At 32.7% G+C, this 14,612-nt stretch overlaps 1 protein-coding gene across 11 annotated transcripts in view; it reads left to right on the top strand.

The window, feature by feature from the left end:
* The window catches only part of LOC119067561 (tensin-2), a 158,140-nt gene that overhangs the window by 25,836 nt on the left and 117,692 nt on the right, over window positions 1–14,612 (top strand). The window lies entirely within an intron of this gene.

Genomic DNA, 14,612 nt, shown 5'->3' with positions numbered 1-14,612 from the left:
CTTACATATTAAAAATAAATGTGTCTGTTTTATGTTTATTTGTTCGCATATTTCGTGAAGTTTAGTGGTTGAAATCAAGAAGAAAATACAATTTTATATTTCCAATATCACAAATGCGAATCAATATTTAGCTGGTTGTTTTTGATGTGAAACGAAAAATAAAATATTGAGTAAAGGTAGACATAAAGACTTCTGAATAAGGTGACATCACTTAATAAAATTTACAACTGAAAAATATTCGAACGAAAATACCGATCGTAACTTCTGAAACGTATATGTTACTAAAGTTAATTAAATTATTTGTTCGCTGATACATTTCCCAATATTAATTGCCAATTTTATTAGTCACATTCCGACAAGATTCGCAACATGATGGTATTGCCTTTTGTGACTTTAATAATGCGGGAACTCAGAACACATTACACATATCACAGCTAGGGTGTCTATAAAATATTTAGAATAATGGTTCAAAGTGTGAACACATGAGATTATTTGCAATGAAAATGGTATTAACATGTAAAGGAAACCTCAACTCAAACTAATTAATTTTTCCTTAACAAAGTAATGTTAGGAACATACAATTCACTATCCTTTTTCCAAATGATTTGATATCAAAAATTCGGATTGAAAGTTCGGAAATTTTGACTTTGATTTCTCAATTAAGTTGTCATGAGTATCATAGATCGCAACGGGTCTTGTGCCTTTTTTCCCACATTCACTCTAATAGTATTTGGAATAAGGGTGTGCGACGGTTCGGGAGTCGGAACGGAAGGGTTACACAAAAAAATACTTGCCTTGCCAGGCGACTTCCATGGTAATGTAAACAGCTAGACATCTATACCACCTTAACCTGGCCTTAAGTACTTACGCAAAATCGATGAAATAAAATTTTCAACTAAATTTCCAACAGAAAATATTGAATTTGGACTTTGTCGAATATGTGTTTTTAGTCAGTCATTGACGTTTGCCGACCATTAAAAATGGTGTTCATTTTTAACTCAAAAATTGTAAAATCGATAAAGAAAATTGTTGCTAAAATGGCTTAAATGCTTGGGAATGATGTAGGCTGTCCGAAAAAGAAATGTTTTTTTAATCATCTCTGTAGTGTTTGTATTGTGAGTACTTATTTGGCCTAAAATTGAGGGAAAAAAGCTCATCCATATCTCACGTCCGGTGTATGTGCTTACGTTTTGTAATTATTCGACATCCACTCAGTCACTTCTATTGTCAACTTCCATTTCATTTAAAGTGAAATTAGACCGCTCCTCTTATCGACTAGGAGAAGAACTGTTGTTATAGACGGTAGTGTTGGTCATTATTTCAAACAAATACCCTCTCTAAATCAGATCACATAAATATGATCTGTTGCACATATATCACCCGCCAGAGATGATTAAACTTATTGTGAACGTCTACTGGTATAGACAGTTCCACCCATCATTCCTCCTCCCACACACTTCTCAATGTCCACCAAAAACATGTTTGCAATAGGAAGTAGAAATAATTCAGTAGGTATTTAACAGCTCAGTCATTTTGATGCAGCACTTTTGAATGAGAAAAGACAAGAGAAAAATTGAAAAGTTAAAATCACACTAAACTGCATGAAATCTGTAATAGAAAACCCGAAGCACACCTTCATTTATCTTTCCTGTAATATCAACAATGCTGTTGCATGCACTTTATTGTTTTGTTTTCGTTTTTTTTTTTTTACTTTGCATTAAAAGCCGAATGAGATCTCAGCAGAGTAAATGGATTTTGTATGCAATTCATTCATCTAAACACACGACTGATCCATAGTTCTTTTTACATAGCAGATGTTTATATTGCAGTTTTAAAACCATTCAAAATGAATAACATTTTATAACAAATTGTTACAAAGCACGTGACCAGATGGTCAATGATGGGATAAGTCAAGTATTTATAATGTACGTACGCGAAGCAATACACATTGGCATTTCAATTTTTTTTCAGAAAAATAGTTTTATTTTAGATTCATGTCGTTCAAAGTAAATGGCGCACATTTTAAAGTCAAACAATAGAAAAGAGCCCATTGATATTAACATTGTTTGGAAATGCTAAGGAACTTCCTGTTGACGTTATGGTCGAGTATATGGATATCTAACTCTTAAAAGACTGTAAATCTTTTTTTTTTCTTTTTATTTACTTTCATTCCTTTGAGTTGGATTGGAAATATCAGGTATACGTATCAGAACAATAAAAATCAGCTGATTTGCAAATTTTATAATTGTGGCAGTTGGTATTAAAAGTCGGTCTTTCCCATCTGGCAAAGTGACGCTTTAAACGTCAAACGAAAAAAGTGTTCGAAGTAGTCATCACAAAATACAGTTTCTTCCAAGGTCAATCCGTCATCCATAGAGCCATAATTGTAAAAATAACAAAGAAAAATAAGTTGTTGTTATGGTCCAACATCGGCTCGTGTTCGGCTTAACCGTTGCTTGGAAGAAACATCACTCCGAACATTTTTTTTTTTTCGTTTGACGTTTGAAACGTCACTTTGACAAAAGACCGACTTCTGATACCAACTTTTACAATTGTAGTTTTCTGTTATTGATAACGACGACAAAGTAATATCTCTGCACTGTTATCTTATGTAAAAAAAAAACTGAAAGTAAAAGTAAAGAAGTAATCGCAATACGCTTACTCAGTCTAATTAAAAGTAAATGTGACCTATAGAAGTAGATTAACTTTAATGACCTTAACTGAGAGTGGCAGTTCGATACTTACGCTGCCTGTGGACAATGTCGTTTCAACCAGTTTTATTTCATCATAAAATGAGTCTTGGTTTGACAATCGACCTCTGGTAGGGTGATAGTAGATTACATAAATAAAGCTATAGGACATCCGTAGACAACTGCAAACTGTGGATCTGGCCCTGGATAATACAATTTTTAAACGACCTATTCAAATCTAACTTACTAGAGGTAGCCGCTTTAAAAATGTATTACCATTTCCATATTCTTGTGTGAAAATGTTAGTATTTTGCGGTCAAAAAAACGGTTAAACCACCGAGAAGGTCGATTTAACTAAAGGTTTTAGACCATCTTTCTAGTAGACTGAACAATGACTTATTTATTCTAGCGAAACGACACCTGTAATAATTTATAGTATGATTTCGAGCATTATTAGCATATTAATGGAGGAAAAAACAACAACTTGTAATAGTTCAAAGTGTTTAAAGAAAAATTTATTTTACTTCGCAGCAACACCATCCAGCCAAACTATATTAGAGAAAATATTATAGCAGAGTTAGAAAATAAATCTTACGTTATTCCGTTACATGCGTAAATCAAACGATGTAATTATAGAGAATTCCGGAGAATATCTTAGGATAATAAATTAAAAAGAATAAAAAGATCGCAAATGTGAAACCATTCTCCAATGTACATATTGTACATACAAAATTATTTACAAAGCAAACAAAAAATTCTTTCAGATTCTTAAATTGAATTTAGCATTTTTTTTTAAAAAGAAACAGGCATATGCTTTCATCATTATGTGTATCAATGAATATTCCACCCATCTACTAAAGTTTGTTCAAAAAACCATGTGTGACCTATAAAAATAATTTTTATGCGATGCTACTCTGGAGAACCAGTGGTGTATTATTTGCTTTGGTACATCTATTATAAGGACTTCCATACAAATACTGTGCGTATAACATACGCACATCATTTTTTCTTCTATTAATATTATTATTAACTCATAGGGGAAAAGGTTTAGATAAGTTTGATTTTCTGTGATTGAACGAGTCGAACTGTGGAGAATGTTACATTTCTTTTTGAAGCAGAATTTGGTTACAGAATTTGGTTCATTTCAAGCATCGGTTGTTTTCAGAATTATTTTAAAAACAAAGAAACAAATCCGAATACAGAAATGTGGCTCGCAAGAGTCAGTTTGATTTGACTAATTTACGTTATTCACTTGACTAAAAGTCAGGGTCTTATGACGGAAAATCACTTGAAATGTCTGTTCGGTTGGGTCCACTATGGTTCTCTGAAAATGTTCTACATTGGTAAATATGTTAGACACAGATACGCTCAATACAGTCGGCGACTCTTAAATATGTCATTTATTTCGTTTCAGCTGGTTAACTCATACAAACGAAAGCAAGTGCAAACGTAAAGGAAGTTTTGGTTGTATGAGTAGACTGAAAAACAACTGAAATGAAATGAGTATCTTACTTATTTCAGAGTCAACAACTGTACCACGCATCCATACAAACTGCACACTCAATGGGGAATAATGATCGAGCGTCTTTTCTATTTCATGGGTTATGAACATACCGTTACTTAAAGCATTATCATCGCTTAATTGTTTATTTTTTAAGTTTTTTATTTGAATTATATTAAACAACGTGAGTGCAATTAGTATGGCGGTTATTTAGTTCCACGAAAGCTCGAGTAATTCTCATTCTCAACCGATGTGGGACCAATAGAGCTAATGGAACTAACAACACTCAAAGTTTGAGGTCTCTTCACAATCAAACATATTTTTAATTTCCAAAATCTAAAAAGTAGTTCCGTTAAGTGACCTAACCCACCCAAGTGGTAGGGCCAAGTATTTTACAACTATGACTGAAAACGAACAAACATAAGTAATTTTGAAATTAAATCGTTGCCACATTTTCGACAATCCTTTACCATTCATTTAGAATTACGTTGATCTAATGCAGTGTTCTGTTTAATGTACAAAAAAATGTCTTTACATTTATTAACAAAATTTTCACATCCTAGAGGTTACTCGTGGTGTTGGCACGGTGGGCTTAAAAAAAATTTTAATAAGAAATTCCGTGCATATTCATTTTGACTGTGCAAAAATATTCGTGGGGTCGAGACAAAACTTTCATTTTCTGGCACAAGACAGCGTTGACAGTAAATTTAAAATATAATGGACAAACAAAAGTCTTCTCCAATCATTTTTGAAATTTGTAAGAAAATGATGAAAACATATTGTTTCACACAAGCGTCTCCTTATTTTTAATCGATGGACAACATGATTCTATGTAAGAAAATCGTTTTTCGCTGTGTCTGTAAAATATATGGTTTGATCAAACTGAACCTGAACTGAACATGCACGAACTTTTTTATTTAATTTTTTTCAAGCTCACCGTGTTGGAACACAGAATTCAAATTTTATAGAAAAAAAACTCTTTTCGATTTTTCCAGTTCGTTACCGTTTGCTGACATTTCATTTAAAATTATTTTCTTTTTCGCTTTAGTATGTTTAATGTTTCCACACACAAAACATTTTAAAAAAAAATCGCTTCACGACAAAAGCTGATCTAACATACTGTATCGGAACGTAGAACGTGCCTGAATCTAAATAATGAATATTATATTTGTAATATTCATTCAGTTTTCAGACATATATTTTTTTAGCAAAAAAAATCATCTTCTTCATAACACGAGAAAGAACACGAGCAGATCATGAATATATACAATTTAAACAGAAAGAAATTTTTCGTAATGAAAGGATTTAACACATTTTGTATTTTATACATTCAAATTAGAAACCTTGACATTGAAATGAATTCGTGAATTGAATCCAAAGCATGGGATTATGAGAAAAAAGGTCTCTTTTTTACAAAAAAAAAAATCGAGAAATGAAAAACCATACGTGTATTTGAAACAAAATTTATACCTGTAAGATTATAATATTGTTTGATCTGGTTGTCTGTGCCTATATAGCCTATACGTATATTTCATTGTATGTGGAATTTACTTTATTTATTTCATTTGAAATATGAGCACCGTAAGGGGTAAACATTTTTTTTTCTCAGTCCTCTTTGTTTATTCACAGTATAATATTTGGTTAGAAATTTATATGAAATTCTTGCGTTATTGATTTATTTTATATTTTCTTCGAAAATAATTAGGGCTGTCCATAATAGATATCTAATTTTCTAGGGGAAGTAAATTTATGAATGCAAACGGATATAATTCTCAAGTATCTACCAATCAGTGAAACATCCGAAGAGAATACTATTCTTTTAAATAAATCCTTACTTTTTCACTAACAAAGAGATTGTTGAAAGATTGTATGCAATGAATTTGCACTTTGTGACAATCTACTTACCATTACTACAACGCTTAAAAAACTTATTGCAAAAGAGATGTACGATCAAAATCTTGCATCTCTTTTGTACTAAGTTCTAGGGTAGATTAGATCTCAGTAATTCTATGTTAATAATCAAACATTGTAAGATGGTAGCCTATCGTTTAATATAAGATGAGATGTATCTAATGGTACTGTAGTACACAAACTACATGAACAAACACCAAACATAGGTGACCTAAATGTGCCGCCGTCTTATCAATCTCTCATTTTTACTGCTCCACTTTGTTCTACAAATTCATAAAATGTCTTTCACATGAGTCACAAAATATAATGTTCGGAACAAAGAGGACTATAGAAATAAGGGATCGATATGACGTCACTTTAAGTTGCTCATGACTGCACATCAATTTTAAAAACAAAAAATAAACTAAATCATTATGCCAAATTTTTATGTTTTTTTTTGCATTTTTATAAAAGAAATGAAAGAGAATGGGAAGTATGCTACACTTCACATAAGTGGTTTGCTTGTGAATTCTGAGATAAAAGAGCGCATACGCTTTGATATCATCATTGTGAGAAATACAATACTGTGCTTGTGCACCAGCAATTGATCAATCACCCAGGCGCATCCCCATCAATGAAAGTAAGAAAATACATCGCAAAGACACCATTCACTCAATACAATGAAAATCTAATGTTATGCTGTGCAGTTAGCAGTATGGTTTAACCATAATGGCTTTTCTAAGATTAGTGTTTTAAGGTCGATGCAAAGACAACAATGTCCACTAGCTACTGTGTACAGACAAAAATAAACTTAATATGGGGTGTATAAGTTATACTTTACAGACGTGTTCGAGCGAGGAGATTGATTCTGGATGGATTGTTTTTCTTCAATTTTCTAAGATTTTCTTCTTTTGATTTGATTTTCTTGAACCCATTAAAGGGTTTTCTAAGACATTGTGGATTTTCCTGAGGATTTCCTGTAAATTTGAGGGTTTTTTTTCGTAAAATTTACATGGATATTCCAAGGATTCTGGATGAATTTTAAAGGTGGTTTTTTTTAATTTTCTTGTTTTTTGATTAGATTTTCTTGAACCTTTTATAGGATTTTCCAAGATTTTGAGGATATTCTATGAATTCGATGATTTCCTTTCGTATAATTTTCAAGGATTCTGGATGGATTTTAAAGGTTTTTTTTCAATATTCAAGGATTTTCGTCTTTAATTTGATTTTTGTGAACCTTTTGAAGGATTTTCTAAGATTTTGTGAATTTTCTTTAGTAAAATTTTCAAGGATTTTCCAAGGATTCTGGATGGATTTTAAGTTTTTTTTTATTTTCAAGGATTTGCGTCTTTTAATTTGATTTTCTTGAACTTTTTAAAAAAATTTCATGATTTTGCGGATTTTCTTGAGGATTTTCTATGAATTTGAGGATTTTGTTTCGTAAAAATTTGAAGGATTTTCCAAGGATTCTGGATGGATTTTAAAGGATTAAAGGTTCAATTGAATTTCAAAATTGGCAAAAACCGTAGTCGATCGTTTTATTATGCTTTTACCTTATTTTTTTCTTTTAATTTGATTCTCTTGAACCTTTTAAAGGATTTTCCATGATTTTGCGGATTTTAGTGAGGATTTTCTTTGAATTTGAGGATTTTCTTTTGTAAAATTATAAAGGATTTTCTATGAGTATTGGCACTTCTTTTTCGAGTCAATGATATGTTATTAAGGTAGACGATTCTCTCTCTTTCAATATATTATGCTTCGTGTATGCATTAAAAAAGTAGAACTCAAAGTCTGCCAAATTTTGACATGCAATTTGAATGTAAAATAGCTATTACTTCCCAGTTAACAGTGCAATAATTGGCCAATTAGCGATTCAGCGTGAAAAATTCAGTTAATTGCAAAAAAAAGAAAATTGGTGTTCGGTTGTGGTTTATTATGATTAACTTACGTCAGCTAGAGCAACAAGTTTAATGTGAAGTAATATTTTCGAGTGTCTAGGAAATAACAAATAACCGAAAATAAATGTGTGAAAAGCTAATTTTGTTTGTGTTGTGCCGTTGAATTTATTAAATATTATATTTTTATCATTGCGTCTTTTCTTTCTTTCGGAGAGAGTGAGTCTATAAATAGGTGGAAAATAAATAATATTTTCGAATATTTGGTTAACATTTAACCAAACATTATGCTGACTTTAATTATTATTATGAAACACCAGTTTTCAAACGATTTATTTAAATACATTTTATAAATAGATGGAATTTTCATTATCCATGAGTGTGATTAATTAAACCGAATTCTTTCTCATGTCTAAACAAATTTACAAGATAAGCATAGTCAAAACTACCGAAATGTCTGAGTACATTGTTTTGTGACAGTTTGTGCCTTTAATATTAGCCCTATACCGTTTGTTAATGTGTTATTGTTAATAGCTAAGCTATAAACACTTTTTTGTGAAACGTCATCGGGGTTATATGTGTGTAATGGAAAAGGAAGATTTTTTTTTTCTTCAAAAACATTTCTTTTGATCGCACACAATACACACAATTTAATGCTTCGAATAGGAAAATCTGTCTTTTTTTTAAATTAATGACATTTGTTTGATGCTTGATTTCTTCAAAATAATAAAAGACTGATTGTCCTGATTGTGGTTTACCCCCCGAACAAATCATAAATCATGCATGCATCCTTGACTTTGCCGGGAAATGTGTACACATTGGGGGTATATTAATTCAACTCAACATACATGGCATGACTTAAAAAGTTATGTGTGTCGATGAGACATAATTTCCTTCGGAGAAGTGGTGCTACCGGCTAAAGGGCGTTTGTAATGGCACAAAGAAATGATATGCTGGTTCTTATTATGTCCATGAGTATGTACGTACAAAGATGTTCAAGATGTTCAATATATGATCAATATATGAAACACCAGCTATTGTTTTAATCGTTTAATTTTTCCTGTTTCAATGTCGATGCACCAGAGCATGCGAAAGCTGGGCCTGGGAATTGAAGAAAGTGTTCACTTTTTTCAATTGCTTGTTTAATTAAGTCAAAGTACATTACATTTCTCCCATTTCGCACGCACGAGTATCTATTCAAAACACAGAAAATGATCGGAGAAATAGTAGATTATTCACCTCTGTCCACATGTTTATTTTGACACTTGGGGAGTTATTGCATGAGCCGAAGGCGAATATTATAACCCCAAGTGTCTATAAGTAAACATTTGGACAGAGGTCAATACGCTATTTTATCTACCGACGGCGAAATAATAGCACTTTTTCACTGCTATTATTTCACCCATATTCTTATTTTAAGGACCGATTTTTCCGTAAAAATTGGGTTTCCCGGAAATCGAGCCCTTGCAAAACAAACCCACAATTTTAAATTTTTGGTGACAAGGCAATTTTGACTCCATGCCCACTCCCACCAATTATTTTCTTAAAAAAACTCTATCTCTACTCCCTCCGTTATAACCGCATCGTTGTACGTCTACAAATCTTCAACGCACCCGTTTGACCAATTATGCCAATGTACGCACCATGCTATAACCAATTTTCCTTTCCGATGTCAATGACCGAAAATCAAGTTAACATCTTTTCATCGATTATGATACCAATGACACGAATGCAATGTTTATGTACAATTGATCAGCCGCACCTCATTTACGTTTATCGAACGAACTACTAGCCACTTATTCGTCACATTTGCCTTATTTAGGGTTTGGAATGATAAAAAGCGATTAACCAATGAAGAAATACGATTTTCTGACTCATAAAAGAAAGAATTATTTTGCTACCTCGTTTTCGAGTAATGCGACTGGTGGTGGGTGGTTGTTCTGTTGTATTGCTTACATCGACGACCGATAAATTAATGAAAAAACTCTTTATTTAAATGATTGTGTTGCTGTTAAATTCGACTCTTTAAAGCTTTTGAGGGGACTTACGCTAATTAATTTCTTTCGACTATTGCTATTCTGTCATCACAGTTACAATCCTCCCAATTTTGCCAAGTTTTATTCGTTCAGCTGTTTGTTGTGACGGGTCTTAGATCTACCTCATCCACTCATATCTGGCTCCATACTTTGAGATTTTTGTGTCGTGTCATGCCGGTTGAATGTTGGATGACTCGAACGGGGTCATTGTGCGACGTTTTCTCGAATTTTCGTTTCTCTTAATCATTAGGATTATTTGATTCGCCTGGTGAATCTCCAGCGGCTCACTCTTTTTAAGTATTGTAGCGTTATCGGATTCTAGTTTGGTTTGCCCTTACATAACATGCACGGGAATGAGTATACAACGTTCGTTTGTTGGGAAGTGTTAATTTCCTCTTCGATGTCGGTGAAGACTTGCGACACTATGCACGTCGGTCGAGATACTTTTCTGGAGAATGGTTCGTAAATTGTCCCTTAATTCCATCTGACACTCCTGGTATGTAGAAGACTCTGTCGAATCCAAGCAAGTTTTTTTTAATTTCAATTGCTGGGGGATGTTGTCATGTCATATTCCTACACCCTTAGGAGTGTATAATTATCTCGATAATTTTATTTTCTTTGTTACCGTTTCTGTAAAATTGTAGCGAAGAATAGTTTTTTTTAATATTTTTATCGGTATGGCAGCCCTGGTATTCATCGCTCAATGTAATCGTCACGCATGACTTAATGTTTGGTTTCGTTTCCAGAACATAAGATACATGTTAAAACTATCAAAACACTTTAACATGCTTACCCAATTTTTGTTAAACCGTCTCTTCAGTGAGTTCGAAACAAAAACCTGTGCGTTTTTATGAACAACGTGGAATAGTGTTTCATAAACACCTGTCCTGTGATTAGGTGTAATTTATGTATTTTTCGAGTCAATTAAAAGGAGTGCTATTGAAAGAAATAGGTTTCTACAAATTTATTTTAATTATAAGTTAGTCTAATGATTAAACATAAATAAATCAATTATACAAAGCAACACCTTAGTTTTAGCAGCTGTAATGTTTTCTCGACAAAACTAGTAGACCTTACATTGTTTATTGCTGTTGAAACAGCCAAAAATATTGAATTATTACCAGTAATAAAAAAATAGTATTTCAGGTTTAACATCAAAAAGAAACATAACTCGGCTGCATCTGTTTTCAGTCTTCATCGAGCCCTTCATTGACTACTCCTACTCTGCTGTATCCACTGTACCAACTCACTACATTATAACCCTATAACGTTGCATCATTTTTCTCTGTAAATCTCAGATTTCATTTCATCCTCATTTTTATGTGCAATGCATGTCCGGATCGCAGTTCGGCATCAAAACAGAAATCCATTTAAAAGAAACTTTTACGAGACAACAGTTGATGACTCTCTGCAAATTCAATATGTTTTCCATTTCAACATTAACGACTTGATAGCAACAAGAAAATGCACGTCTCTATAAAACAAACAGAGTGCTTGCTTCATGTTGGTTATAGAAAGTTTTCCACGAAAAAACCGCCACCATGTTACAGTCTTTGTAATTACCGCGTTTTTAATTCAAATTAATTCATTAACGAGAAACTATCACATAAAAGGTCAAAAAACGCAATTCAAAGCACAAACAGAATCATTTTAGTGAGGGTGATGAATGGATGGATGTATATGCAACACACATTATAATTTATGTACCTCTATTACTATTACCAGTCACATCGAGATGTAATTGCGAAAGAAAATGACTATCGTATCGTCGGATGTATTTTTCTAATTAGTCCGTCTACACTCGTCAACACAAAACGGCTGACGACAGCACCCATACACGATACACGCATTATTTGTTAATTTCATTTATTGATCTTATCATCGAACCAAAAGTCCATTTTTCATCAATGTTCTAGGTCGACAACGTCATGAATTGCGTTAATTTCTGGTTAAAGAAGGGAATTTAAAATAATTAAAAATCGTAAACGAAAAATCTCTAAATGTCTACGTCCGTACGATTATATATATCCGAGCCATAATTACATTTTCTTGCTCTTCTCAATTTGCAAGAAACGCATGGTAATGGTCATGAAAGCCATAAAGTAAACGTATGATGGCCATTAAATGGTAACAACACCATGCTGGTCGGATCGATTATAGTTTAACGCCATCATTTTAATGGGCTAAAACGCGGTTAGCTTAAACTACATTTTCTATAGATTATTATTTCTGACAGTGACTACAATACGAAACAAATTTACAAAATTTATGATCTTGCTCTATAGAACAAAAAAAAAAACATTTTGATGTGTGTCGAGACTGTCGAGTTGTGTGTACACGTTTTTCTATAATTTTAATATAGCCAAAAGGGTTTTTCACTCGGTATATTTTATGTGTGTGGTTTATTCATATGGGTTACAATTTTTATTAATGGTTTTTTTGGATTTTTTTTTCTTTTTTCATTTCGATCGTCTGAATGGTTAAGGCCCCGAGAGGCAGGACTTAACTGCGATTAAGTCTAAATATGGTTTTAGGTAATACTCGCTTCCATAGTTTTTATTTGATTCATATACTCATACTCGTACGGTGCATTACATGTATATATAACCCACCAAAACGATTATATGAATTACATGCCCATAGAAGAAAATTGAAGAAAACATTCTCTATCAAACGTTATCTATAAAAGCTTAATGGATTTAAGCGATTTGAATTTAAAATTTATTGAACAATTTGTTTGTCGCTTTAAGTTAAATATTGAACAGTATGACGATAAATAAAATAATTCTTTTATTTTTTTTGAAGATATATCTCTAACTTGTGTGGAACTTTAATTTTATTTATTTAAAATTTTATTATTCAATCCTGGCAATTCAAACTTAATGTCTACTTCAAGAACGAATATATTACACGTTCGTCCAATGGGTATTACCAATGCGTAGAAGCACCACCGAATACGATGACAATTACTGTTTAAATCATTGACAGGAAAGCTTATTATTTGACCATTTGATGCGTGTTCGTGTCAACGAATTTATTGTAAAATCAACAATGTCAACGTTTAATTTTCTCGAGTCATCTTTGGGTATTCTTACTCATTTAAATAAACACAAAAATAGCAAGTCACCTTGATGGTGTAACATACAATTCTTTCAGATTCGTTTGAATCGCTACATCTTACGCATAATGTTTATTATATTGGTTCATTCACTTTGATTCCGTTTTAAAGATGCACACAGGCTCGTCGATCGATACTGAAAATTATGAAGACACATCTATAGTTATGATAACGTTAAGAAGATTATCCAATTTTTTAGTCTCGCTTCAGGCGCCCCTTTAGTTTTCGTGTTATGGGACATTGGTGCCATAGAGATATGTAGAGATAGAGTAGAGATAAAACCATACGTTAAATAAGTAATAAATCTCATATTTCGGGACCTAATGAGGGATTTTGTAAGAAAACCTCTGTCGTGAGGGTATAGTATGGGGCATTTGCCACAATTCGCATATAGAAGTCAATGTCTACGACTTCGCTCGAGATTACTATCATTTGAAAATATTTCAATATTTTCCTCTCAAAAATATTTTCACTCGTCCAGTCCCTACCAAAAAATGTATTTTTACTCAAAAATTAGTTTTAACATGTCAAACATTTTCACCGTTTCAAAAATGCATCCGCGACGCAAAAGGACAGAAAAAAAATCATGCGTCAAATAACGTATGAAAGCGAAAAGTTTTTAAAGCGGTCTTTTCCTGAATTACAACAATAGAAGCTCTGCCTCCCTTTACTTAGATACCACATATTGGCAACCCACAAAATCTATTGCCGCATATAAATATTGGGATTTCGTTCACACAATGCACACCTTTTGTACATTAAAAGCATACATTGACTCGTGTAACAGGCGAGACGTGGAGGTGCCGTTACCGTCTATGTTTCAATCTTACATAAAATGGAGCGTATTTGCTAACTCTTGTGCGCTCTGGCTGTAAGAATTTCTCCATTCGGTCTATTATTTATGGTTGGTTCTCTTAAATTGCAAAGCAGGAAATTATTGAACCAAAAGGATACACACACTGTTTTGGTTACACTGTCAAATTGATAAACTCGAATATACTGGTCTACTTACTAAAAAAAACTACATCAATTCAATGATGTACCTGCATAATATTAATTTGTCTAATCAATCATCCAAACTACATCATTTTCCATTACCCAGATCATATCTCCATATCATGTTCAAAGCGTACAATCTAAAAACGCATCAATTACACATAATCAATAACCCTGTAATTAATCAGTTAGCTAACCTTTTCACTTGAACTCTCATTAATAAATGGAATTGAGGTACTGCATGGATGGATGGATATGGTATTTGGATTGGATGAGTAGCATAAAGAATTTAAGACGGGTGTGTGCATACATTGTTATAAACGAAAATATTATCCAAAGCTAAGTGCAATCAATCAATCAATCCAACTTAAAATTCAAAAGATCTTTTTCTTTGGTTTTATCAATTGAACGCAGAGAGTGTAATGCACATCGGAAACTTTAATATAGTCGTAACCGTGTGAGTTGTGCATGTACATTTCTCAGGGC

Source organism: Bradysia coprophila (assembly GCF_014529535.1).
Source record: "Bradysia coprophila strain Holo2 chromosome X unlocalized genomic scaffold, BU_Bcop_v1 contig_12, whole genome shotgun sequence".
NCBI classification, from domain to species: Eukaryota; Metazoa; Arthropoda; class Insecta; order Diptera; family Sciaridae; genus Bradysia; species Bradysia coprophila.
The sequence above is the reverse complement of the archived record's forward strand: the minus strand, read 5'-3'. Positions and strand labels throughout refer to the sequence as shown.